General features: G+C 43.1%; 1 protein-coding gene and 1 long non-coding RNA gene across 3 annotated transcripts in view; one reads left to right on the top strand and one right to left on the bottom strand.

The window, feature by feature from the left end:
• grm8a (glutamate receptor, metabotropic 8a) overlaps positions 1-23,377 on the bottom strand; it is a 213,646-nt gene that overhangs the window by 141,918 nt on the left and 48,351 nt on the right. The gene's annotated exons all lie outside the window — the stretch shown is intronic.
• The window catches only part of LOC138627121 (uncharacterized), a 137,456-nt gene continuing 131,940 nt past the window's right edge, over positions 17,862-23,377 (top strand). Inside the window, exon 1 of the long non-coding RNA XR_011311361.1 lies at positions 17,862-17,886. This is a non-coding gene — a long non-coding RNA (uncharacterized lncRNA). The remainder of the gene's footprint in view (positions 17,887-23,377) is intronic.

The raw sequence follows: 23,377 nt of genomic DNA, 5'->3' as shown, positions 1-23,377 counted from the left end.
TGAACAATCATCCGAGCTCTTTCTCACATTTGTGTTGCTCTGCTTCGGTGTGGCGCTCGCGGCTGCTCTTCCCTCTTTGCTTTTGTAAAGCAGTCATCTCAAGTTGCAACCAAAGCCACAGTGCGGTATCATGCTCTTCTCGTCTCCTTTTATGGACCATGATCCTCAAAGTGAAATCTTGCTCTTGTGTATTTTAGTTTCCGTGCTGTTGGCTGCGCCACAGCAGCCGTGAACCACCACCGATCGGCCAAATCAACACTAGAAGCAGAGTTCCCTCGAGCACAGCAACCTTGAACATACCTAGACATTACCAAGAGGAGCTGAATGTGAAAACCCAAGTGTCCGAATCAGTTGGACTTGCCAGCTCCCAACGCAAGGCGGCCCATGTGTGAATAGACCAGGTCATTGTCCTGAGAAGTCACGGCGGATGAGTGGGTGTTTCTATCGTGCCTCCTGCTTGCTCTACAGACGCGACACCCCTCGCTTAAACCAAACGGAGTATCTCCGACAGGTGGGAATTTAATCACCAGCAACTTTACTGCTTCAGCTCACTGCTCAGTTGACTCTGTATCCACTCAAAACAGGAAGCTGTTTTCACCTTAAAAAAAAAAAAAAAGAAGAAGCTCTGACGATACCACTGTACACCTCCCTCTCAGGAGAGTAAATGGCGGGCTTTCAATTCTCTTAATGCTCGTGTTACCCTGCATCTGTTGGACGTGTAAACAGTGTTTGCCAACACATTTGACACGTCAACTTATAGAGTTGGAGGTCAAGTCTGATTCTCCGTTTCCACAAAATGAGAACAATCAGGTGTGGAGTATCCTATTGCAGAGTGTCTCTCATCGAAGTTTCTACATTGTGAGGATTGTTCTCATCTCGGCCTCTTAATGATGACACTAATGAAAAGTGAAGGAGATGCTGTCACACACTTGCAAACACCTTCCTTGAGTAGACAGGAAAATATGGTTAGAGTAAGTCCAGCGCGCACACAGAGACACACGGAGCTATAGACACACAGCGCGCCGGACAGATTACACACAACGCAGAACAGCACGGACCATCATGAGCTTATATGTTTGATACTCACGTCTGTATCCATGAATAGCCTAGTTGCAGGGAGGTAATGGAAGAAGTGTCAGAGCCGACAAGAAAATCTTACTGTCAGCTGTGACGGGCGACGTTATGTCCACTCACACAGATGAAGAACTGGGTATAAAACATGCCGAATATATTAGGTATGTAATATTGTTTTCATCAACTCCGACATCACTTTAGACTCGGAGCTGAAGAAGCATACCTACCACAAACTTTTTCACGAGAGAAATGCCAAAGTGAAAAGAAAAAAAAACACACTGTCTCCTATAACCCTCCATTACTTTGTCATTCCTCCCCTCTCTCGCTCATCTTGCCCCAGGACTGATGACTTTGTTTCTTTTCTGTTATTTCCATCTGTCTGTCCGAGTGCATCTGTCAGTCTCTGTCTGAGAGGGACAGTAATATGATTTCCACCATAGGACACAGCAATTTTCAACTGACTGTGGGTTTTAGTCTGTCAAGTGTCTCTCTTTTTGTGATGAGGACGGTGAGACAATATCATCCCAGGGCACAGAAAATCTTCCTATCTACCTACCTCCCTTTCAGTCCAATAACCACGGGACCCCTTTAAAACTGAGGCTTTTCAGTGTGACAGTTGCGTGTTCAGGGATAGTCAAAATTCGATTTGTCATTTTGACAGCTAGAAGATAATTGCTGCCCTGCAACACAGTTACTCACGTAATTGAATCATCGTCAGCAGCACAATCAGCGGCATTAATTTAAGGGGAAACAGCTGCTTAACTGAGCACACAAGCCACCCAAAAAAACATCCTTAGGAGATTTAAACCGGCCAGCTTGACGTTGATTGGAAGGTGGTATTGAGCGACCAATCGTGGCCTAGAGGAGCTCTGCAGGTAGTCAATCACATAAGTAGATCAGCACACAGCTGGCTGTATTACGCAAGTGCTATCAGACCTCCTGGGGTGCTGTCTTTGCTCTCTGTCATTTTTCCCCGGATGATTTACAGTACAACACCATTACAGCGTGGTGGAGAGGCAGGCTGTGTGAGCAAGTAATAGTGTCTGGTCAGCATATAGTAGTGTAAACAAGTCAGATCTGCAAACTAGCTAACGTACTGACACTTGTCGAGACTTTGTCAACCGGGCCATTCGTGAGGCTTCTTTATGAAATGTGGCCGCGCAGTAATGCCTTGCCAAGTCAGGAATATGAGGAGCTGCTGAAAGTAAGACACTTTGGAATACACACAGATGTACTTTGCACTAATTTAACACATCAATCCCAGAGCGAGGGGGGGAGGAGGGAGGGAGGGTCAAAGGATTGCAACACGGTGAGTTTAAAAAAATGCTGATATTTTGGTCTGATTTAGCAGTTTCGAGGTTGAGGTTTGTTCATCAATAACTTTGATTATGTTTGGGGTTTTTTTGGGTTTTTTTTTACAGTCAGGTGTAGTTGTCATCAACTCCAGTGACGATATGTTCAACTATTTCTATCCTCTGTTCTGTGGGCCAACCCCCAACGCAAGGCAAACACTGACCCAGAGACGTCACATGTTAAACGAGGAAACCAGAAAGGAAAGACATTGGTCTGATTCAGTAACCGAGACCTCGTGGAAAATGGCACAAAGTGTAAGCCAGGGTGGACAGTTGTCGCTCTCCGTCTCGGTGTCTGTCAACGTTTGTCAGTCCGGCCGCCAACCTGCAGGCACGTCTGTCCCCACGCCCGTCTCGTCTTTCTGCATACTTGTCTGTCTGTCTGTCTGTCTATATGGCTGTCAGCCTGGAAGAGAGGCATCTCAGTGTCATTCTGTGACACAACAATTTCCCTCTGCAGTGTAATAAATATATATATGGTAAACGAAAAGACAGAAACAGAAGATATGAGGAAGACGCCCATCTTCACTTCACATCCATTCTTTCTGTTGTCCTCTACTTTTCTCTAATGCAGTTCTGTGCTTCTGTAGTTTATTTTAAGTTCCATCCTATTTAATTGCCGTCCAACGTATTGATATTATTCTATTATACTGGAAATGTGAAAACTTCAAAATGAACATAAATTGGATTAAAACCCACTGAAACCTCTGGCCTGCTCTACTTTTTGCATGGTTAAGCAAAGGCTAGCGTGGCTGATGACATCACACTGACTGCACATATTGCGCGTCTACTCTTTGTATTCTGCTCTTACAGGATGTATCAAAAGATCAGAGGAAAGGCGGCATCGGTGTTTGTGTTTCCATGGGTGCGAATGTGTCTGACGGCTTTGAAGCTTCCTGTTGGCAGCCTGCTGCATCCATCCACGCGCACGCACGCACGCACGCACACACACACACACACACACACACACACACACACACACACACACACACACACACACACAGAGCAGTATATCTGTGTTGGTTGTGTCCCAGGATTTGTATATATGCACAAAGTGCAAAATCAGGTGTTTGAACGGGCGCCGGCAGACGCACCTGTACTCAAGTCCGCGCTCACATTTCTTTGTGCGTCATTCCCAGTGACAGCAGGGTTACAAGAGGGCTAACAATATTTAAGAGTTGTCGGCTATTGTGGTTTGCCTGCCCACATCTCCCGCGTCTCTTCCTGCTTTGCTCACTGTCGTTATCTGTTACACAATTACACACAAACATTTGCACACTGTTTTCGTGCTCTTCCACCCACCCGCACACACACACACACACACACACACACACACATTTCAGTCTCTCCTCTTTTTGCGACATGCAAACGTTAGTTCTCTTTTTCCACTCTAATTTTATATTTCCGTCTTCAGATTCTTTGATCAGTTTGTCTGTTTCATCATTCCTGGTCCCTTTCTCTCTCTTTAATGTCTCTAACCCTCTCCATTTCCATCATCTTTACAAAGCAGCTCTCCATTTACTGGCATCGCCAACATCTCCCTTACTTCTTTTCTCAGTACAAAAAGAAATCGGGAGCATTGAAAGACACAAGCGCACACATTTGTATTCACATACCAGTGATACACCGGGTTTGAAGACAAGAGGAATAGTGTGAAACAAGACAAGGTACAAGACGGATGCTGAGAATTGCAGATGAAGTGGCGACTGAAGATGAAGAGATGGGGGAGGGGGCAGAACTATAGGATGAAGGTAGATTGGGGGAGCTGTAAAAATAAAGTGAACGCAAAAGAGAGGAAGTGAGAGAGGGAGGGTGAAAGAGGCAGAGATGTATAATTTATTCCTCCACCGTGTCATTAAATATATATGGGCATTAAAGTAGCGAGAGATCCCCCTGACTTGTGCCCAATAGATCGACTCAGATCTCTGATGTGCATGAGAGTCAACATAAGGGCACACACACACACACACACACACACACACACACACACACACACACACACACACACACACACCGTCGCGCAGAGAAACGTCGCCAAACTCTATAATGCGCACACGTTCCGTTGCACTCACACGTTTCCTTGGCGGGGGGAAATCAACTATTACAGTGTCTGTCGGTCATTACGCCTTATTCCCCCAGTGATGGATGTAACACTTTGTGGCGCTGCAAAATGTGTTTTGGAAATGTGTTTGGAATTGCTTTGTGGCACTGCTGAATGCTTTTGGAATGAGATCATAACAGGCTGAGAGCCACTGTAATACCATTGTGGAGCAAGTGGCAGGGCGCCACTTCAACGTAAGTGACTGGTGTGTGTGTGTGTGTGTGTGTGTGTGTGTGTGTGTGTGTGTGTGTGTGTGTGTGTGTGTGTGTGTGTGTGTGTGTGTGTGTTTTAAAAGGTACATTTCTTATACTTAACATTTGCGAAAGTGTGTAAACTAGCGGATTGATGATTACATGTGTGCATTCATGAGTATGTGTCACGGAGAGAGTGCATTCATATATGAATTTATGTGCGACGCCAACAATTTAGTGCGTTTGCGCAAGAGTTGACAACTGCAATTCTGCACTAAGTGGGACTGTTATATGGTTTGTCACCTGCATTATGCCGTCAGATGGAAACCCAGCATCTGAGAAAAATTTGATTTTCCCATTTTATGCAGTTAATGAAGCAGAGATTTAAAGCATCAGCTCCTTTTGGATTACAGCTGCTGTACGCCGTTTAGAACCTTCGTGGCCGTCCCGTCCATCAGAGAGTGACGAAGCCCTGTTGGATTACGCTAATCTGGAAGCATTGAGTTTTGCAGATTTACTTTAAAACACCCCTGTCACCATGCAGACTGATCTGAGCTGCACTGATAATACTTTTTATATCTATTTGGCATTTGCAGAGGTCCTGAATAAAACCAAAATGAGATGGTATCATTGTGAAGCATCTGCGGTCCATATGACTAGTGATTTAATCAATCACTGTGCAGATTAGAGTCATATTTTGTGAGTGAAAGCCTTTTAACAATAGACTGTATATAAAAGTGGACTGAGCTTCTGGGTCTGAAAAATGAGGCCAACGCAGAAATGCCTTAAACTGCAACACCACCGAAAAGACTCCCACCAAAACCTCTCATGAAATAAGAAAGTCTATAGATTTTTTTTACTCCTTTTTATTAGTTTTCTGTTGGTCCAACTGTAAATAATCCCGTCATTAATTAGATATCAAGTCTTAAAAAGTGGTATGGTTTGAGGCGTGTCATTTTGATTAGGTTTCCGCTATCGGTGGGCGGGGCATCGTGTACTCGAGTTCCCAATCAGATCGAGTCAGATCCAACGCTTTTCCAAATACGGTCACTTCCGGATCCAAAATAGCAAGACGGCAACGGCCAATATTCCGAACTCGAGGCTTCATAACGGATGTTCACAAACCAATGGGTGATGTCACTGTTGCCGATAACACAACTTTTAAAACTACCATCAGCACTGTAGCAAGTATACTGTAGCAGTCATTATTGCATGATCCCCACAGCCATCCAGGATTAAATCGATGGACCTCATTGATCCAGGACATGATGCCAGACATCCATAGATTACTCAGGTGTGACCCTCTGCCCTAAAGCCTGAATTCTCTTGACTTGAAAACTTTACACCTTAGAAACCTCTTGTCGTATTTCTAACATGGCGTCTTTCAGTCTTTTCTTCTGACTGAAGAAGTCGTATGTGGAAAGCGGAAGATTAACTGTCACCCAGATGGATGTCAGCTGACGGTACTTCTACTTACTCTGTTATACACTGAACTGAGGTACATGGAGAGATTTAAGTAATGCACAAATAATTCACGACCACCGATAGCTGAAGAAAGACACACTTCCACGTGTCATAGCGGATCATCCCAGATGGGACATGCCAGCAAACAAACTACAAATGTTCTACCGAAATCTCCCTTGAAATTAATAGTGAACGGAGCATATTTAATTCATCCCAAGAAACACACTTATTGTGGAAGGGACGCGAGGAGGGATATGAGGTCATCAACGTGCGTGTCTGATGTTGACACGCGTTACTCGATGCGCTAAAGGTAAAGTTGAGGGGACACACGAGGGCATGACCTCAGAATGAATTCATCACACGCGTCCTACAGCCGGGCTCAAAGCTTTGGAAAGCTCTGCATTGATCAGAAGGTACATATGACCCTTCCACAACACCCAACATTTTGACTTTAGATCGCTGCTCGGTTTACCGTGCGTAATGACAGATGCTGGTGTGTGTGTGTGACAGTTCTTCCTGTTTCCATGTGCTGCCACATCTGTACAGCTGTTTTTTTTATTTTATTTTACGTGCACGCGCACACGCCATCTGGAAGGAGATGCCCTTGGGTGAGCAGGATTTCAGCCGGACTACCGACTTCAACATGTCAGAGACAAATGTGTCTGTGCACGCGTGTTTGTATTTCCTTAAAGATAACATCTCCCCGTGAAAGACCACAAATGCTCAGTTGAAGGCAAACAGAATCTATTTCGGTAAAGTGTTTTCAAGGATCTGTCTGTGTGTGTGTGTGTGTGTGTGTGTGTGTGTGTGTGTGTGTGTGTGTGTGTGTGTGTGTGTGTGTGTGTGTGTGTGTGTGTGTGTGTGTGTGTGTGTGTGTGTGTGTGTGTTGACTGTATAGTGAATGGCCTAGTCTGAGGAGCAAGTAACAGGCAGTTTGTGTTGCTGCCAGCACAGATGTCTAGATGCAAGTCATTTACCATCATACACAATTATTCCTGTTTTATGAATTTCAAAGTTTTGGCAAACAAAATATTCACATTATATCACATTAATGTCCCTCTGCTAAATTAAAGTAAATAACACGCACACACATTTATTTGAAGTCATTGATATTTTAGCTCCTTTTAATGGCCTTCATCTGTGTGTATAATTCAGTGAACAAACCCTTTAGTTGATGTATCTTTTTACTGAAATGAAAGCTACTCAGTGGGAGATGCCAAAGCTACTTCTTTCACCAAGAAGTCTTTGGAATATTGTGAACTAATTAAGAGGATTTATTTAGTGTTATACGTGAGGCAAAAAAAAAAAGGCTCTCCTTTTATTCATACATCCATGGTATGTATTTATGTTCTTTGGGGCTGTGTGGTTTATCAATGTCACCTCTATGTCTATCACATTTTAAATGTTAAGTTCCAAAGCATAAATACATTGAATTAACCTTTGGCGCTGAATTACTGAATATATATATATCTTTGTGGAACGGTATAAACTGATTAAACTCAAAATGATTAATTTCATGCTTGATAAATAATGGCAGGCAGTTGTCGGGAGGCTGTGGCTCAGACGGTAGAGTGGGTTGCACACTAATCGGAAGGTTGGTGGTTCGATCCCCAGCTCCTCCTGTCCACATGCCGAAGTGTCCTTGAGCAAGACACTGAACCCTAAGTTGCTACCGATGGTGTACCATCGGTGTGTGAATGTTCTCCTGATGGCAGCGCCTTGCACGGTGATCTGTCTCATTAGTGTGTGAATGGGTGAATGGAAAAACATGTTAAAGCGCTTTGAGACCGAAAGGTGATAAAGCGCTATACAAGTACAGACCATTTACCATTTGTGTCATCAATGAGATAGTGTACAGCATTATTGCAAAATGAGACCCCTCAGGATGATCAAGACTTTGCTCAATTGCCATAAATGATCAGATTGCTACACTGCACTCGAAAACTAAGACTAAAACTTAGGTTTTTATGCAACGAGTTAATGCCATGTGCTTAGCCACCATTTAAAAACTGTTCAGCAGCTTAAAACAAACAACAGAACACATTGCGTGTATTCAAGAAGTACATTTCATTACAGTAAAACACTTTTCTGAAAGCAATAACCCCCAAAGATGTAGCGCTGACAACTATTTATCACACGGTTTCACCCTATAAAAGATAAAAAGCTTTAAGTTTTCTATTAAAGATGTAAGGTGGCGACTCGATGTATTTTAGGTGCCCTCTTAACGATGATGTAGTGTAGGATGGCTTGAAGAGTGAGACGTGGGGGGAGGGGGGTGTTACGCTTCCTTCTGCTGTGCTGTTTGTATATGTATGATTTACACACCACACACATGCATGCCAATACATGCGTGTGTGTACGCATGGTGCGCGTGGCACCAAGGTGTACCTTGGTGTGTGTTTGCGGCGACAAGCTGCAGAGTGGCGATAAACCGTGCCGAGTTACCCGAGTGACCGACCTTTAATCACACACACGCACAAGTTCAGCATGCGTGCATCATCCGCTGAGCGCTTCTTCGGCTCTCGGTATGTAGCAAGGAGAGAGAAGGTCAAAAACTAAGAAAGTCAGTTCCATCACACTTTCTCGGGCATTGTGTGCGTTCATCAGTCATGCATACGTTTCACTCAGCCTGTAAAGTGTGCGTGTGCTCGGGTGCAAACCCTTCCTGCCGCTACCATCCATCAGGCTGGTTTCCCGCCCAGTGTCGTGTTGCCGGGCAGCTTGGCTCCACCGGGCGCTAAGAAACCTTCTGATGTCTCCTCCAGTACACCTGGGCTCCACACATGAATATTTATGAGAATATACCGACAAACCGGAGATACTAATTATAATATTGTGCCTACTCAGCAAACCTGGTTTGCATCCCCACCTGCCAACCTCATCTTGGAGATATTTTTGTCTCACCAGCCTGGAATCAAGAAATATCCTCCTGCTGTTTACCATCAATATTTATGAACAAGTCAACAGACCAAGGAAACTATTTATTATAATAGAATGCAGACCATTATGCAGTTGCACAGCTATACAGTAACTTATGTCCCCATCTGGCATCCACAAGCTGGAAGTTTTTCTCCTAGCCATTTTAGATTCCAGCAACAAAGCCCGGCCAGAGATGGAATATACAGTATACTCCCCAGTGCTTTCACCTTTTTTTTTCCACTGATATTTCTGCATTTATTATTTCAACTACCGGGCACGGCATTGAAATCGATTCCGAGTTTCCAAAACTCAAATGCTCACACTGACCGAAAATTCACCAGCAACTTTTTGAAAAGCAGTGAACTGTTGCAGACGGTTCTCAAGCAGAAATTCCAAACTGGTTTCAGCTCTTCAATTATTAGGATTTGCTGCTTTTCTTCTATTCTATAAAACCACATATCTGTAGGTGTTGTACTGCAAGACAATTACGCTGCCAACATGGACCCAGGAAAGATAACTTAATGATTTTCTTACAAATAATTTTTTTTTTTTTTAAACTATCAAATATAAAAATAATTGTAAACGTAATTTTTTTTTAATTTTAAATCCTCATTATGGTGACCAAATACGATTGCTAAAGAAAGTTATAGACGAGTATTGATAGATGGAGCAAAAATAAGGACACCGTTGTTACCCAGTCTCTGCTCAAAGTAAAAATATGCAATTGATGAAATATCTTCTTTCTTTAAGACCATTAAAAAAGTTTAACGATTGATAGAATATTCAGTTCTGTGCAGAAGCTTAAGGCATGTTGTAAAATGAGGATGCTTCAAATATAAGGCCACAAATGGCAATTAATCAAGCTTCTTCATACAAAGTGCAGCTAAAAGGGATGAACTTCATCAATTTAACATTTGGCGAGACAACTTTTTGCCTTTAAAACAGCATTAATTCTCATGGGTACGCATGTTGCCAATGCACTTGGCAGGTAGGTTGTTCCAAGCATCTTGGAGAGCTTGCCACTGTGGATTTAGACTGTCTCAATTTTGTCTGCTCATGTAATTCCGGATACTAAATCCAGTTTCTCTAAATATTAATATTCAGATCTTGAAATGCATAAAAGACGAAGGAAAACTTTTCGCAAAAAAAGAAAATGTATCTGATGATAGCCAAGGAAATCTCTTAAAAAAAACCAGAATGGATCCAGCCTCATATATGAAAAGTTGCATGTCCTTTCTACAGGGTGAAACACAAGGCCATGCCATGTACAGCAGATGGTACGAATGCCAAAGGGAGACAACAAAGCTACGTACAAGGTTACGTGAAGGCCGAGTCAAAGTTCCCACTCATTCAGCCGTTTCTGCAGGAATGTCAACCAGGTACTGTATTTTCCTCTGTTGATTCTACATGTACAAACCTGGAGAAGCATCCATTACTTAGCCACACATTGACCACATATACTGCACACGCATAGGAGAGGCAAGTCCACACATTCACTCAAGTTCTCTGCATCACACGCATCTCATCGGTGCGACTGGTATATTTTTAGAAAAAAGGAGGGGGGGAAGGGGGCCTGCCGTGTTTTTATCCTTTCCCCAGTGTAGAGCTTATTTTGTTGAAGCAAAAGTCCTTCACAAAGTAGGGAGGAATGGGGGGCTTGGGGGAACGCTGTATGAAGTACATCTGAGACAGATGGTGAGAATGCAAAAACCAGACAAGAGGAAGAAGGATCAAATACGAATAGATGCCCAAAGTTGTTTACTAATCCCTACAGTGGAGAAAAAAAAATATATATAAAATATAAATTCTGAAAAGTGCATATTAAAGGAATTGGGTTTTAAAAGGTGTCAAGATCTGACTCGCCAACTTACGGCACAGTAGAAACATTGATATTTTAAGCTGACTCACTTAGTAAGTGCTACAGCAACAGCAGAATTAGCTTTACTGTACAACGTATCTATGTATGTTTGCCTGAAACAAGGTGGGCTGTATCATTTTTTAAACGTTTTACTTTCCCCCTCCGTAAGCCTTCCCTGGATCTGGCAGGGACACAATGTCTCGCTGAAGGACACTTCAGCAGGACAAACACCAACTTACAACAAACAACCAAAAAAACAGCAGATGTTTAGAGGAGGTCAGAATTGCACGAACAGAACGGCTCAATTTCAGTCACTAATATGTCAATATTAGCTGCTTGAAAGGGGATTTAGTCTAGATATCCATGTTGATAACTTGCTAGTGCTCCCCCCCACTTCCCTGCATTTACAGAAAATACAAAGCAAAATGAGAAAATACAAATAAAACGATTTGTTCGAGCTCATCCCCAAACGCCCTGTTGCCAGTTCGTGGTTCGTGGCTGCTGGTTAAAACACCCGACCATTTCTAAATGATGGCTGCCACTTTGTTTTTGTTTTTTTTTAGAATCTCTCTTCATCACTTTGAACAACAACAAAGAGGACAGAGACGCAGACAAAAAAGCAAGTTGAAGGGAAAAGACGGGAGAATGAGAGACACAGCGACATGGGACAGAGTGACACGGATCTTTGCCCGAAGCCTTCTAACGGGCAATCCTTCCTTCAGCGCTCTACAGCTCTATCTGATCTGTATGAACGAGCAGATGATGAAGGATGAGATACCCGAGAAAGTGTATGAACACTTCAGGATGGCTGAGGGACAGGAGTACCAGCTGGGGCGCACGCCTACTCGCCACACAAACGTTTGCAGAAGTTAAAAACATCCTAAAAACGCAACAGCGTGGTCATGTATTCCCGACGACTAAAGCACTTTGTGTCTTCGCTACAGCGCAAAGCGAGAAATAACAACAATTAACACAAAACTGACAAAAACAAAACAAAACAAAAAAAGAAACCATTTAACAACGTTTACCAGCCAGAAGCACAAAAAAAAACAACAAGGGATAATGATCAAATCAGGAAAAAGGAAGGAAGGAGAAAAAAAAAAAAAAAAAAAAAACAGGCAGAGAAAACGCTTCACTTCCGAGATGCTGCTGGCGGGTTATGAACATGGAACAAAAACGACGCACGCGCAACGTGAAGGAACCGTGACCGGTGAAAATGCAGGTAAGAGCTGCTTAAATTGCAAAACAAACGCACCGTCCCGTCTTTCAGGAAAAAAAAAAAAGTGTTCACGAACGCTGCGGCAGTATCTCATTTATAGTTCAAGTAACTCGATGTTTACTTCATTTGTTCTTTAAAGTCCTGATGAGCTTGGACATTATGAAACGGCAAGATTCAAATCTTGAAGTTGGACGTTACCAAGTAAACTTAACTCGATGTATTACCATCCATATCAAATCCACCGAGCAGTCGACAGCGTTTCATTTGGTCAGAGATATTAGAGCCTTGCCTGGTAAAATTAAACAGACAAATCTTCCAAGCCTCACAGCATTTATGATTTCAGATGCCTGCTCGCCTGGCAGACAGAAAAGTCAATCATCAATACCGACTTCTAAAATAAATGCCAACGGTGTCAGCTGATCACCGGGCAGCTCGAGAAGCAGGCGAAGAAGGCGGTACGTTTCGTCAGAGCACGGCAAACACACCGGTTATTTCCACCGGCGTGCTGGTTCGAGAGGATACAGAGAGGGAGAGCACGTTCAGCTGACCCACCGACACGGTGATTGACGTGACAAGAAGCAGAGTCTTTGACAGTCACGCGCACACAAAGTACCCCACGTTTCAAAGCATAGGCATGCCCTACCGCTACCGGCACACACAAACATGCAGCGCAATGCCCACCGTGGGTCTCCAGGCAGGTCGGAGGTTGCCGTGTCATCAGAGCTGACTGTCAAACGGTGAAAAAGAAATCTGCATGGAGCAGAAAAAGTGCAATGAGAATATGAGAGAGAGAGAGAGAGAGAGAGAGAGAGAGAGGCTTATGAAGACAGAGAAATAGAAATTCACATGTAGCAGAAAATTTTAAAAAATTAATTAAAAAAAACCCGATTCACTCAGCAATATAACCCAGCCCCCAGATAATGTGTTTATTTTGGTGTTGCAGCTGAAAGCAAATAAAAGACAAAGAAGACAACAAGACTGCGAAGGAAAGATAAAAAAAAAAAAAAAAACAGAGAAGCGGTGTAAGACTCACAGGCAGACATCTAAAGATGTCGTCAAAGAAAAGTGAGGAGCACAAGTGGGGTGGATGGATTTCTGTCCTGTTTCTTCAGGCATGCTGAGGCTTGACACTGTGAGATGCAAAATCCGTCTTCGAATTCCAATGACTGAAACTTTCCCTCAGTGTCTCTCCCACACAAATCCTCTTACCCCCATCTCTGCTAACAAACAGACAAACTAACCACTATCCTCCCACTCTCCAAAAAAAAAAAAAAAAATCCTTTAACTCTAACTCTTCTTTCTACCAGATCTTGGTTGCATCTGTGCATCCCCCCCCCCTTTTTCCTCCATTCAAACTATCTCAAGCCCACTTTGCACTCACAATCTTTCCACCCCCCCCTTTTTGTTTTTATTTTTGCGACTCATCACCCCCCTAGTAGCCCCGTTCTCAACCTCTCTCGACTCCTCTCAGCCTCTTCCCTCCCTGTCAGGGGCCATTAGTTCAGCCTGGCTGCTGATTTCCCCGGCAGAAACCCCTCTAACCTCGCTGCGCTCCAGGGAGGCGACTGGAACACCTTTTAAGAAGCAAAACATCCTCGGATGGCTCCCAATCCACACCGACTGGCACGTCACGCAGGACCTCTCCGTCTGGCACGCTGCTGCTGCTCCCCGTCCACGACCATTTTCTGTCTCAGCCTTGTTTTTCTCCCCAACTCCTTCTCGTGAAAAATGCTACCAGACACCGACGCATCAAATAGACTTCCTCTACCTCTTTCTCCGTCGGCGAAGAAACTGCGTGCCAAGATTCAATGCAGAAATGTTTCGACCTCTTAACCTCAATATCGTCACTGTTGCGCGAGAGTCCTCTTCATCTAATATTTGTTTCCCACTCGTTTCAACTTGAATTAACAAACTAAGAGCCAAGCGAGACACTTAAAAGTTTCCAAGTACATTTTTGTTCATTTACAGTCGCAAACTAAAAAAACAAAAAACATTTGAAGTGTTTTCTCTACATTACTGTTGGTCAGGGTCTATAAATCCCTTATCTCGTATAGTGACAATGCATTCAGTGTAAGTAAACAGCTTATCAAGATGTACTTTTATGTCAGCGATGATTAAAGAAAAGATATTTCAAGCCTCTGCGGTGCGAGCCTTTTCCTCACGTGTGACCATGTACAGTGCGCCAATGCGACAAACTGAGTGCATTAATGCAAATGACTGTAGAGTTCTGACACTCATTATCAAAACTCGGCGTACAAACACTGCGGTGGCGGCTTTTATCTGGCGCTGATTGTCGCAGTGAAAATTTCAAACAGCAGGTAGTATCAGTGAAGTAACTGGAACCCCATGACTAAATCCAAAATGAAACATTCCTGTTGTCAGATTTACGTCTCTTAACAAGAGACTTTTGTACCCTTAATTTCGATCCGTGCTCCTGTGCGTTTGAATGCGTGCAAGAGACCCATTACAAAACTCCTACGAAGACATGAGCATTAAAATGGGAAAGAAAATATCCCTACCGGATGAAAAATGGCCTTTAAATTGGGTATTGCGTGTGCGTGCTTGTTTGTGGTCATTGGTGTGCAGGGGTAGACCGGGGAGGTTGTGCTGGGTCGTGGTCGAAACTCCACCGGCAGCATAATGATGTGACCTATTGATCTGGAGAGGATTGCAGGATGTTACTGACCTCTGGGAGAGAAAGCAAAGGGTGGAGGAAGGGGGGACAAAAGTATGTAGCATGTGTGTGTTAGTGTGTGTGTGTTTGTGAGCTTCGTGTGTCACCGACAGCGGGAAGTTTGCAACAAACAGGTGGTGCTAAAGATGGCGACAAGACGATCACACTTGTGCTCTTTGGTCAATATTCTACATGCAGCGTACTTACTTTGCCGTCACTGGAGCTTTTAAAAAAAATATATATATCACACAGCCTTCTTCACCAAATGAAACTTCCATTCTTGTCTTTTAAATTGACAATACATTGTCTCAAAGAATAACCAACAATACATTATCTCAAAGAAAAGCCTCAAACAGGTTTAGGAATGGAGGTGCGCATCGGGATCGAACAACTGCTCGCCGTGAACAGCTAATGTTGTATGTTCATTTTCCAAAATGTAAACATATTGGCAAAAAATTAAGGCTCAGTGGAACAGGAAGTGAAAAGCTTGAGAACTTGCCTGAGAATCATCCAGTTTTTTCTGATATCTCAGCATTAAAGTATTGATACGTGTGATAGTTTTCAGTAATCCAGTGGCACAAAGCAAAAGACTTGGTTAATAGTCAATAAGTGCAACAAACAAATAATCAGTAGCTTCCTGGTCACAAAAAACAGACAGATTAATTATTAAAATTAAAGTCCAGCTCGTTCTTTTCGTATCCTATTTTTGTCTTGAGTACAAAATCGAAAGTACAAAAACAAGCTGGTATGAAACCATAAATAAATAACAGTTGACCCACCAATAAAATAAATAAACCCACCATGAACAGCAGCGCTTTAACCTTGAACGCTAACTTCAGTGTGCTAACAAACCAAATAAAACGGTATCGTATCCAGGTGCCATCTTAACTATCATGTTGACATTGCTAATTAGCATTCAACACAAATTATCGCTGAAGCCGATAGGTTTGTTAGTATTTGGCCAAAAAGTAAAGGAATTACTCAAATTTTCACCTGATGATGGCAACAGATGAAAAGCAAAAATACCAAACTAAATTTACTACAAATCATCCTGAGGCAATCCAACCAGGAACTGTAGAGACATCTGGCTCAAAACCCGATATCCTCACGGTGGAACGAGCAACATCAGAGCATCACCAACATCTGAAACATTTGCACTCTGTGAGGCCTGAATATTTATACACCGTTTCATGTATTCATTTAATCCATATATATTTATAGTTGATTTTGATTTAAGTTAGGATCCACCAAGTGTGGGAAAATAAAAATCAGATCCAAGCAGGTATACGCGAATCTAAACCTTACCACTGCTTATCCTCACCTAAATTAAATAATAACTAAATCAAATTTAAATGATTCAAAGTTTCTGACAGATAGTGTGGCATTCATGTAACTAAATTTGTCTTGGGTTATGTAGAAGAAGCTGATTCAGGCTGCTGCCAGGCTTGTTGAATGAGCACGAGGACGGCAGAGGAAGGAGGAGGAAGAAGGAGGAGAAGAAGAAGAAGGAGGAAAAGAAGAAGGAGGAGGAGGAGAAGAAGAAGAAGAAGAAGAAGAAGAAGAAGAAGAAGAAGAAGGAAGAGGAGGAGGAGGAGGAAGAAGAAGGAAGAGGAGGAAGAAGAAGGAAGAGGAGAAGGAGAAGGAAGAGGAGAAGGAAGAAGGAGGGAGGAAGAAGGAGGAGGAGAAAGAGGAGGAAGAAGGAGGAGGAGAAAGAGGAGGAAGAAGGAGAAGGAGGAGGAGGAGGAATGTAAACGGCCAGCGGACTCTGATCAATAAGTGTGTTGTCCCGGCTAATTGAAGCCGACACTCATAATTGGGAGAGCCAACAGGAACATGCCTGCTGCTGCTGCTATTGATGAAAAGGCCAACGGCAACATCACACACTCACTTTGATTAGAGGAGGTGATATGCAGAATTCATCTCATTGAATGGAGGTCAATCCAGGTGAATTCCATTGTCCAATTGATTTCCCTCGTTATAGTAAACCTACTGTATATCAATCACAAATTCGGAGACGAAGACAGACAGACTCGGGGACTTGCAGGGTCTTTCAGGCTGAATATTATGTTTGGACATTTTGAACATTAATTCAGGATGTTTATGCGTTGCTTATTGTTATCGACTGCTGAAAGAGATGAGGGCACGGAGGCCTCGGGAAGGAAGGAGGAACGGAGAGTAAAGATGGAGGAGAGACAGACGCACAGATACCAGAGACGCATATGGTTTCCAAGAGGTGGAGGGACGGCTAAAGGGACAGAGAAGATAAACACATGCATCTGTGGAGAGTTCTGCGAAGCCGGTGGCCAGTACAGCGTGATGATCGAGTACAAAATAACATCTTCTGTCCCCTGCATGCTTGTGTGCGTATACTCTCTTTCATCATCCATCTTTTTCTGCGGGTTAGCGTCTCTTCTTTCCTCACTTCTCCGTAACTCTCTCTGACCCCTTTTTTTGCCCGAAGAGCTCAGCTTCCCTTTTCTCTCCCAACGGTAACACTTAAAATCTTATTACATCTCATAATAGTCTCCTCTTTTTTTCTTTTTTTTTTTTAAAGCCTCGACCTTATCAGACGAACAATAAAAAGCCGATGGGTCATTATTGATCAAAATAGCAAAATGCATTTTACGAGCTATTTAAAAGGAAGAGCTGTACATTTTGAACAGCATTTAAAACGAGTCGGTGAAGTCCAATCGAGCTACACACGACTTGAGCCCTAGATAATCACGGCGGCCCAAAAGGTTTCGGCCGTCTCCTGGCCGCGACCTTGCCCACTTGCAGCTTTATCTGGACATGCAAGTGGTGTAATCGCCCTGCTGAAGGAAAGCAGTCTGCTGTGCGCCATCTTGTTACCACTTTGTGCACTCAGCACTAAGAGGGGCTGTCTCATTGGAGCCCCAGAGGCGTGCTATTTCTGGATTACCACAACCTTATTCTTGTGTTTTATCTGGAGTCTCAATCCGTGGGGAGGCGAGTGAACAAAAACATGGCGTAAGGACTTTATTTATAAAAAAAAAAAAAAAAAAATTTAAATCCTGTTAATGTACTGTATATTTACAAGAGTGTGGAAGAACAATGTAGGCCCAGCAAAGAAACAATGAAATAAGACATTACAACTCTGAGTAGACGTTGTTTTATTCTTCAAAAGTTAGACCGTTTACCTTCGGAGAGAAGAGAGACTGACTGGCTTCTCTATTTGTGCAACGACTTCATGCTGTAGCTTCGGTTACTATCGCGCAAGAGTCACGTGTGGCCACAGCGACCGGCGTTCAACAAATGGTCTTTTTTTTGTTTGTTTTTTTAAAGTTTACTTCTGAGGAAAGGATGAGACGTTACACATCTATTTTTTTTTTTTTTTTTTTTTAAAGTACACATGCACCATTACATGGTGATGGGGTCAAAGGTCACTTGAATTAAGGCCGCAGTTAACAGTTCGTTAGTGTTGCTTAAACTGCTGATTAGCGTCATGATTCATGAGACTTTACTCGGAGGCGTCTTGTTTTCTGCCCGTCCGACAGTTTCAAATACGAAGACCACAAAGATTCAAGTCGAGGACCCAGACCAATCAAATGCACGGCATTTATGCTTGAAAAATGTGTCTTATAATTAATCAATTATTCAAATGGTAGCAGATAATAAAAGCAATAACGAAGCTCTTCTTCGGTCCAGCGTGAACAAAAATCGCCCTCCTCTTGCTGTAGCCGTGTGATATACAAGATTCAACAGTCTTTGTTAGCCAAATCAAGTGGGTGTCTTTGACCTGGCAGTCCAAGTAGATTTAATGCCAGTGTTTCATCTGCCATGGCATGTTAGTGTGCCGCAGCTCAGCAACAACAGACTGTCTAACTTCGGGAGATTCTCAGTCTGTTGGAAACCATTTCAGTCTCCATTTGTCCTGCGGAGTGCATCTCTGCAGCCAGTAAATACTATGGAAAGATCCACATCACACTATTTAGCACATGAATATTGTATTTCGACAGAAATCCAAAATCTAAACCAATCCTTTGATGTCTTTTCAGGCACGCTAAAGCCAAAATTTAGTCAGTGGCCTTCTGGTTGTCAAACATAATCAATGCGCCATTCTCTCGGTGACAGAAAGCCTTTTGTACACCACGTTCTTTCATTGTGTTACACGTCTATGTACTCCGACGACATTATGTGATGGCAAATATTGCATCGAGGCACCATTTCTTTTCATATTTTTGACACTCCAGTAAAGCCATCGTAAAGCTTCCCCTTCTCTTTAGCTTTTCCTTTTAAACACCTCCATCATCTCACGTTCTTCATCTTTGTATCCTTCTCTTCTCAAAATGCCTTCCTCCTTCTTTTAAACAGTTCCCCAGATCCTCTTGACCTCCTCAAATTCACATCCTAGTTTTTTTGTGTTGTTTTTTTTTTGTTGTTGCTCTTTTGTGCTGTCAGACCACTCTATTTATTCTACTTTCCACCTCTGTCTTTGCTGCCCTTTGTCTCCCTTTCAATATCTCTCTCCTCCACCAGCATTTCTATCCTTCCATCACTCATCTCCCCGAGAGCACAGTCACTGATGCCTGCCGCCACGCAGAGGAAAAAACACATTTTCTGTCATATTGCCATGTCAGTGAAATTTAGGAGCTGTGTGCGTGTGTTTGTGTGTGTGTGCGTGTGCTTCAAGGGTACTTTCATCATCAAATTCCATTTCCTTCGCAGACAAACACTTCTGCCGGCAGGCGGACAGACAGGAGGGAATGAGCGTGTGAATGAGTGTGTATGTGCGTGTGTGTGGGTGTGTTGGCTACTCAGGGCAGGCATTAGGAAACATTGGCTCTTGTTTTGCTTTTATTCTTATTTGTTTGTTTCTCCCTCCCGCAACTGAAGAGTGGGGCATTGAAGTCGATACTCAAATTGGATTTTTCTCTTATTTAACATTTCTGTGAAGGGGGTTTACATGGCGCGCACACACACACACACACACACACACACACACACACACACACACACACACACACACACACAGAGAGGCTAGAGTGGATAGTATACTTATTGGAAAGACAATTACAGTACAGTGTGCATAGGGGATAAATTATTGCCCAATACAGACACGCATCGTGACAGCACGACAACCGCACTGCAGTATGACAAAACCACAGTGCTTCCCCCACACACAGACACACCCACACCCACAGTTCTAATTCATTCCTGCAGGAAGAAAATCTGTTCCTTACGAGCTGCATCCGGCTCCACTGAGTGCATTTGTATCAGTTTGGCTTGCACCTCCTATGGATTTTGACACAAATCTGTTTGTGTGTGTGTGTGTGTGTGTGTGTGTGTGTGTGTGTGTGTGTGTGTGTGTGTGTGTGTGTGTGTGTGTGTGTGTGTGTGTGTGTGTGTGTGTGTGTGTCCCACAAATATGGGGACAACCCTGTGGTGGCTGACCAATAAGCGACTGGCCACCAAGCTGGCAAAAGCTGGATGTCCCCTTGGCAAACCGCCCTCAGTGCATGACACAGGAAATACAGAGCTAAAACAAGGGGAACACCACGGAGAGTAAACAGTTGGCATTCGGCGATACAGAGACACACAGGAAATGTAAATCTGTTAAGCTGCATAAATTATGGATGGAAATAGCTTAACGCCCATGGTCCTCAATGGTATTATTTAGCAGTTCACCAAAAAAAAAAAAAAAAAAAAAAAAAAAACGAAGTGGAGAACAACAGGAGAAGGGCCAAAAAGTCCTGCTTTTCTTAACCCCCATTCCCAACTTGGGCAAAGTTGTTTTTTGGCAGCCATATGTAATGTATGTAATGTATGTATGCAAGTAAATGTAGCTGATCTGAGATCAACCAGAAAAGATTTTAAATGTACAACTATCTACAAGAGAAGAAGGATCTTTCTCCGGATACGGCTGGCTCTACGCAGCAGAGCACTCGGTCTTCGACAGAGACCGTCTCGATCACCTGGTGGGAAAAAAAAAAAAAAAAAAAGGAGCCTGGTCGGTGGGAGGCATTCGTGAGAAGCAGCAAAAAGGATGAGGAAAATGAACGAGGGTGAGATTGTGAATGGTAAAAAGTGCAACAGCGCGTCAAAACTGAGGCACTTGCTGGGTGAAGGAAATGAGGAGGGAGGCAGACGAACACAGGAGAGACACCGTGTGAGCGCAAACGGTGGAGGACGCAGCTTCAGTCTGGTTGTTTCACTTGAATCATTTTGTTAGCGTTTCAGTTCAGAGGTCCCCCCCCCCATTAGATTTGATTGGTAAAATGCATTAAGTGTTTCCAGGTACTTTGCAGAAAATTTTACTTAGGATCCCTACACATGCCACAGTACCCACCTCCATTCCCTCATACCTGGACGATGCTACGCTTTACTTTGAGAGCCGTTTAGTTTCACAGAGTGAGTGATCGGGATTTCTTCGGCACGGTATTTTGCTTTTGGAAACATTTACCTTGTTATGGAATCCAGAGTACCACCGCTTCAGTCGAATAGCAAAATGAGGTCTGATGCTGTACAAAAACAATCAGGGAGTGACAATGTGAGATCCAGTTTCCGTGATGCGGAGGGACTCCAGACTACACACATGCTTGTGAAAAGGAGACTGCTGCTGCGCAATCTCTCTGTTTTTCATATGAATCGCAATGTCGACACGTCGGCCAAATATGTGCTGGCAACGTATCAAACATAAAAAGAGTGGGAGGAGGAAACAAAGGATGAAAAAAAAAAAGGACAAATTAACTCCTCCTGAGAACCATATGAAGATGGTAGAGGAAACAAAAAGCATTAGATGCACTACATTGGCACCTGGGAGATAAACGACTTATCCTTTTAGGGGAAATCATCTAAAGTGAGGAAGCAGAACTAAAGTCTTTCATGAGTCCACCGAGAGATCACAGACAAATGGCTGGCACCACTACTCTGGCTCAGAGTTCTTGCATACTTGCCAGTGCTGGGTCTGCGAGCATGTAATGAACCCCTCCTAATTGTATTTTTGATAAAATAAAACCATAAAGTACAAAAGAAACTAATAAAGTGGTTCACAAAGACAGCAGGGGGAGGGAATTTTAAAAGACCGGCGCTGACGTATTGGCACTGGGAAGCCGGTAAACAGTTGGCAGCGGTCTGCCTCGGCCCATATAAGCGCGTCTAATTGCATACTGGATAAAGCAAAAATAAAAAATATATAGGAGACATCAACATGCTTCATCGAGAGGGATGTACAGGCAAGAATAACAAGGGACTGGAAAAATCTTAAGTGGTGTGTCTACAAGCATTCAAGCACTTTTAATTGAATATTTTATGAGGAAACCAATAAAAAGTTAAAAAAATAAACGATTCCTTCTTAGGCACCGAGTGGGAATATTACAGAAATTGTCAGCCCAAGGACGTAAAACAGTTCACTAAGTTTGTGGGCTGCACCTAATAACAGTGTTTAATTAAAGCCAACAGCATCGGGTGAGGACATATTTTATTTATGAACAGATAATAAGAGTGGTACAGTGGTGTGACAGTGAAGTAAATGGCAACTGCCATTCACAAGGAGCTGGCATTATACGAGCAGCCAGTCAACTGTCACTGACGTTTTATTTGATGTAATGTGATTGAATCCAAAGAGAAAATAAAATGTTAGAAGCTCTTTCTTTGCAATGCGGAGAATGGTGGAAAGTCGCCAGAGGGTATATATGGGTACACGCAACTTTCTGAAACTTAATATATGTATTTGATCCGTGATACAACTTTGATCCCTTGTATGAAGAGATGTGTTTTTCAGCACATTCCCTAAAAGTTGCATTTTCCTTCTCCATAACAAAAATTATAATTCTACACGAAGCTGAGGAGGGAATTTGGGGGGGGGGGGGCTCGTGCTAAATGACTGACATTGATTTGACACTAAAATGGTAGCGGGTAAGTTGTGGACATGGTGATGTCTTGAAACCACATTTATATTTGATGTGGAGTAATAAAATATGAATGTGAGAAAGTGGGAGTAGTACATGTTCGAAAGCTGGAAGTAGGAAGGCAAACCGAAGAACGACTTCCCCTTTATTTAACCTGACAGCTTTAGCTTTAGAAAAGTGGACATGTCTGGGATATTGAGGTCTTTCCCTTGTTTGCTACCGAGCCAGCTCCGATGGGCATTACCCTGCTTTGCTCAATAGTACTGAACAAAAAAGAAAAAAAGAAAAAGAAGAAGAGGAGTTTACTGGGGAGTACTGCTTCTCATACAGCGGCCTTTGCCAAGAGACTGTACTGTGAGAACACAAAGACAAAAGGTTGCCCAGCTGGAAAGTTATCTAACAACTGGCAGGATATTAGAATACAAACATCAATATTGCCTCTGCTTCACATTGGTAGCAATGCCTGGATACACACCAAACCACATACACCCCGATTCTTCTAACCTTCAGTGGATTTGGTGTATTGCATAAGAGGCCATAAACATCACCGGACCGAAAAAAAAAAAAAAAAAAAATGTATTCAGAGACCAGTGAAGCAGTAACGCAAGCGTAAACCGGGAGGGGAGGTGTGGGGGTGGGGGAGGGGGGACTACAAAA

Source organism: Brachyistius frenatus, unplaced genomic scaffold (assembly GCF_029030835.1).
Source record: "Brachyistius frenatus isolate BFR_SWC_R1_liver_20210118 unplaced genomic scaffold, ASM2903083v1 Contig_81, whole genome shotgun sequence".
In the NCBI taxonomy this organism is placed as follows: domain Eukaryota; kingdom Metazoa; phylum Chordata; class Actinopteri; family Embiotocidae; genus Brachyistius; species Brachyistius frenatus.
The sequence above is the reverse complement of the archived record's forward strand: the minus strand, read 5'-3'. Positions and strand labels throughout refer to the sequence as shown.